We start from the raw sequence: 5768 nt of genomic DNA on the forward strand, positions 1-5768 counted from the left end.
TGTACTGAGGGAATTGATAAAACCTTTAGTTATCTCGGGGCAGTAACTTGAAAGAAATTCTTGACTTTGTATATTAATCCTTTCTAACTGATTTAACAACCAGCTTGGATTTGCTCAACACATTTGCATCAGTTCTATGACCCTTTGATCTTTTGCTTATAAATTCTGTGACTGATGCCACCTTTCTCACTGACACCTGAAGAAGCAGAGAGACTCAAAGCTTGTGCCTTCAAATAAACCTGTTGGACTATAACCTGGTGTTGTGTGATGTTTGACCTTGTCCACATTGCAGGCAGCATTTTGGTGTGTTGTCACATTCTCAATGTAACCCTGTACCGTGGAATCCCAGTTTCGGATTGTCACTAATAAATCAGTCCAGAATTCAGGAGAAACTTCTTGAGCCAAAGTGTGGTTAGAATGTAGAACTCATTACCCAAGGAGTAGTTAACCTGAAATGGATCACTGCATTGTAAAGAGGAGGCTGAATACGTTTGAGGGAGAAAGAGTGTAAGGACATGCTGATGGGGTGAGATAAAGTCGAAGGATGTGAAGGAGGTTGATGTGGAGCATTAACTTGTTGGGCCTGTTCCTGTGATGTAAAATTCTGTGTAATGCTATGCTACATAGTATATGTAATCCCAGCAATAAATTTGAGTGTATTCAGTGCCTAGCCAGAAGAAATATTTTAATAAACATATAACTGTATGTAAAAATGTTTTTTTTAACTATAATAATGAAACCTGTGTAGACCTATACACAGATGCTTTCTCACTAATATTCTTCAGACAAAGGACAATGTGAACTCAGAGTTCATGTACAAAATCCCAGCCCTGACAACCAGGGAATTCATGAAAGTTAACTTTCAAGGAAATTGATAAATCCTCTGAAATAATCTACATCCTGCAGTGTTGAAGGGGGCTAGAAAGATAATGGAAGCATTGGTGGCTATCTTTCAAAATGTTATAGCATCTGTAGCCAAGTAACATTAGGGGTGGGGAGGCGATGACCTAATCTTACTATGGCTGAACCATTCATCCAAAGACCCAGGCAATGTTCTGAGGACCCAAGTTTGAATCTGGAATTAGGTGTCCAATGATAACCATGAAAGCATTTTCCTGAATTTCAGGAAAACCCCGTCTGGTTCAATATAGCTCTTACCTGGTCTGGCTTTCATGTGACTCAGTAATGTGTTTGACTGTTAATTGCCCTCTGCACAATTAGAGATGGGTCTAGCCAGCAACTCCCACATCCCATGAGTGATTTTTTTTTAAAATTGTTGTTGAATGAATGAACGAACGTGGAAAACAACAGATGTGTCAGTTTAACATTGGGAAAATGTTAGGATCAATTATAAAAGGTGTGATAACTGGAGACTCAGAAAATAACAGTACAATCAGGCAGAGTCAACATCAACTTAATGAAAAGGGGATACTGCTATTGAGGACGTTATTAAGGAAAATGCTCAATGATTACGAATATTTGGGTTTTCAGGAGGCTTTTGATAAGGTCCCACACAGGAAGTTAAGACATAAGATTACAGCGCATGGGAATTGGGGTAATATTCTAGTATGGACTGAAAACTGGTTAGCAGACAGAAAGCAAAGTGTGGAAATAAACACATCATTCTTACAATGGCAGGCTGGGGTACCACAGCAATCAGTTCTAGGTCCACAGCTATTCAAAATTATGATCCGAATGTAGAGATTAATTGACGTATTTCTAAATGTGCTGGTAACACAAAATTAGATGGAATGTAATTTGTGAAGAAGATGCAAGGCTTCAAGCAGATTTGGATAGGTCAAGTAACTGGGCAAGAACATAGCAGATGGAATATCATGTGAATAAGTATGAAGTTATACACTTTGGTAGAAAAAAATAAACGGATGTGAGGTTGTGAAGTGTTGATGTCTAAAGCGACCTAGGAGTCACGGAGTCATACAACATGGAAACCAGACCCTTCAGCCCGACCCATCCACACTGATCAGACATCTCAATCTGGCCTAGTCCCGGGAAACGAGGCAGGGAAAGTGACTGAGCTGTCAGTGGCAGACCACTCTGGGGCAAGTGATCATAATTCTGTTGGTTTTTCAATAGTTATGGAAAAGGATAGACCTGATCTAAAAGGAAAAGTTCTAAATTGGAGTAAGGCCAATTTTCACAGCTTTAGGCAAGAACTTTCAAAAGCTGATTGGGAGAAGCTATTCACAGGTAACAAGGCTGCTAGAAAGTGGGAGGCTTTCTAAAATGAGGCAACAAGAGTCCAGAGGCAGTATGTTCCTATTAGTGTGAAGGGCAAGGCTGGTAGGTGCAGGGAATGCTGGATGACTAAAGAAATTGGGGCACTGGTCAAGAAAAAGAAGGAGGTATATGGCAGGTATAGACAGCTGGGCTCAAGTGAATCCTCGAGTATAAGGGCAGCAGACGTGTACACAAGAGGGAAATCAGAGGGCAAGAAGGGGATATGAGGTAGCTTTAGCAAATAGGGTTAGGGAAAATCCAAAGAGATTCTACAATTACATTAAGGGAAAAGAGTAACAAGGAAGAGAATAGGGCCCCTTAAAGATCAACGAGGCCATCTATGTGTGGAACCACAGGAGATGGATGAGATACTAAATGAGTATTTCACATCATTATTTACTGTAGAGAAGGATATCAAAGTTAGAGAACTTGGAGAAATAAGTCGTGATATTTTGAAAAGTGTCCACATTACAGTGGAGGTGGTGCTGGATGTCTTAAAATGCATTAAGGTGGATGAAACCTGAGACCTGATCAAGTGTATCTCAGAACTTTGTGGGAAGCTAGGGAAGTGATCGCTGGGCTCCTTGCTGAGATATTTGTATCACCAGTTACCATGGGTGAGGTGCCAGAAGACTGAACGGTGGATAATATGGTGCTATTATTTAAGAAACATGGTAGGGAAAAGGCAGGGAACTATAGGCTGGTGAGCCTGAAGTCAGTGGTAGGTAAATTGTTGTAGGGGATTCTAGGGGACAGGTTCTTCATGTATTTGGGAAAACAAAGGACTAATTAGGATAGTCAACATGGGAAATCATGTCTCACTAACTTGATTGAGTCTTTTGAAGAAGTGACAAAGAAGATTGATGAAGGCAGGGCAGTGGATGTTGTCTATATGGACTTCAGCAAAGCATTCAACAAGGTTCCACATGATAGACTGATTGGCAAGATTAGATCACATGGAATACAGCAAGAGATAGCCATATGGATAGAAAATTGGCTTGAAAGTGGGAGACAAAGGGTGACGGTGGAGGGTTGTTTTTTGGACTGGAGGCCTGTGACCAGCGATGTGCCGCAAAGATCAGTGCTGGGTCCACAGCTTTTTGACATCTATACAAATGATTTGGATGTGAATATAGGAGGAATGGTTAGTAAGTTTGCAGATGACACCAAAATTGGTCGTGTAGTGGACAGTGAAGGTTGTCTCAAATTACAATGGGACCTTGATCAGGTGGGCCGAGGAGTGGCAGATGGAGTTTAATTTAGATAAATCTGAAGTGTTGCATTTTGGTAAGGCAAATCAGGACAGGACTTAAACAACACTTTAACAAAGTGAAGATATCTTGCAAGAATTGTATGAGAACATTGCTGTAACCACTCCTGGTCTTTTTATCTAAGGAGGAGTATATATGCCATGGAGGAAGTGCAACAGAGGTTCACCAGATTGATCCCTGAAGTTGTAGGTTGTTTTGTGAAGATAGATTTGAGGATAATGTGCATATAATGTTTGCAGTTTTGAAGGAGAGGTGATCTCATCGAGACTTAGAAAATGCTTGCAGGCTGTGACATCTATTGTGGTTCTAAAAGTTTCCATGGGCTGGTCAGTCTAGACCTATGGAACAAAATTTCAAAATAATTTCAAAATACCTAGGATGGGGATGAATTTATTTACGCTGGAAGTTCAGTCATTGAGCAGGTACAAGACAGAAATTGAAAGGTTTAAAAAAATTAAGAAAAATTGCAGCAAGTAATAGCGACATCTGGTGCATCATGTGAGAAAAACTTAATCTACCTTTGAACAGTAAATCAGCACAGAATGCAAACACAGCCCCACTACCACAAATTTTGCAGTTGAGTATTCCGCATTTGGGGACATTGAGGCATCAGCACACCTGAAGTGCAATGGGATAGCCTCATCCTGGAAGAACCTTTGTTTCTATTTGAAAAATATATTTTATTCATAAAAATATCTTTATATATGTACATGGTCACTAAAACTGTTCTGTATAACAGCATATGGAGAAGCAAACAAACATTGGAGTTTGACTCTGACGAACAAACAAACAAAAGGCATTTGTTACTTATACAAGATGATATTTAAGGCACCAATAGGGTCTGATAACTGAAAGGACCCCCATTTACCACAGACGGTGGTCTTTCCTCACTGCCCCTTGGCAGCAGCTGCCCCAAGCTTTAGTGCACCCTTCAGCACATAGTCCTGCACCTTGGAACATGCCAGTCTGCAACACTCAGTTAGGGGTCAACCCAGGCAGACCAAAGAGCGTCTTTCGTTGAGTTGATGGTCCTCCAGGTGCAGTTGATGATTGTCTCAGTGTGCGTCCCAGGGAACAGACAGCACAGCACAGTCCTTTCTGGGAAAAAAAATCTACTGCTTGTACAGTGGCACAGGGAGGCCACCAGAGGATGGCATTGCATCACTTTAAACACGAGTCACTGAGAGGTGGGGAGAGAGACAGACAGATAGATGGACAGAGACTTGAGTCTTTAATTCATCACGTTTTCATTCATTCATTCAAACCTTCCTTCAGGACAAAATGTGTCCCATTGGGCAAAGATAGACATAAGCATGCACGCACACACCCACGCTCTAATCTCACAAAGATGCCTCCATATCTGGGAGAGGTGTGCTACAGATAGAGGGAGCTGGGTGCTGACTGAATGAATTGGGTTTGGGAGGCCAGAGGGGTTTGAGTGACAAACCTGGGGGTTTTAAACCAGTTGATGGCAGTCATACTTCCTTTGCCATGTGGACCGGCAGGAGGTGAGTATCAGTGTGTGTGTGTGTGTGAGAGTACTATTCAAATGTCAATGCCAGTTTTGATCCTTTACCCCTTCCCTGAAGCAAACCCCAGGACCAGTGCTTGTCGCTCATGGGAGAGACGGAGTGTGAGAAACAATGGAGAGAGAGGGAGCTGAGAAGCACTGTTATGTGATCTTTAGTCTCTCTGTGTCTTTCCTGAACTCTTGTTTGTCTCTGACTGACTTTTCCTTTTCTCTCTGTCTCTTGCTTTTTTCTTTTTCTCTCTTTCTCTCTTTGTGTCTCTGTCTCTTTCTCTCAAAGTCCCCCCTCTCATCTCTCTATCTATCTCTTTCTCTCTCTTACCTCTCTCTCTTTGTGCCTTTCTCTATTTGTCCCTCTCTCTCTGTCTTTCCCTCTCTCTCTTCTACCTCTCTTTTTCCCTCCCCTTTCTTTTCTCTCTGTTTCTTTCTTTTTCTGCGATTGGTGCTGGCTCCATGTTAAATATGAACAATTCACCTTCCATTTTTCTCACAGTCCCTCTCTCTCTCTTCCACTCCTCCCTTCCCTCTCTTCTATTCCTCTCTGTCTCTCTCTCTCTCTCTCTCTCCCTCTCCACCCCCCACCCCCCACTTACTGTTGTGTTCGATGGAACATCTCCCTCTCACCTATCATGAGATCAAATGGATTGATTTGTTGGGTGTTTCTGGAACAAGTGAAGGGGGATAGACAGAGTGCTTGGGGAGGGAGGGGGAAGCAACTGGAGGGAGAAGGA

The 5768-nt window shown here is 42.0% G+C and overlaps 1 pseudogene; it reads right to left on the minus strand.

Annotated features, from left to right (window-relative positions):
* Window positions 1-4042: 4042 nt before the first annotated feature.
* On the minus strand, window positions 4043-4186 carry LOC125487062 (annotated as a pseudogene).
* Window positions 4187-5768: the final 1582 nt, after the last annotated feature.

Source organism: Rhincodon typus, chromosome 35, assembly GCF_021869965.1.
Source record: "Rhincodon typus isolate 14 chromosome 35, sRhiTyp1.1, whole genome shotgun sequence".
Classification (NCBI taxonomy): Eukaryota; Metazoa; Chordata; class Chondrichthyes; order Orectolobiformes; family Rhincodontidae; genus Rhincodon; species Rhincodon typus.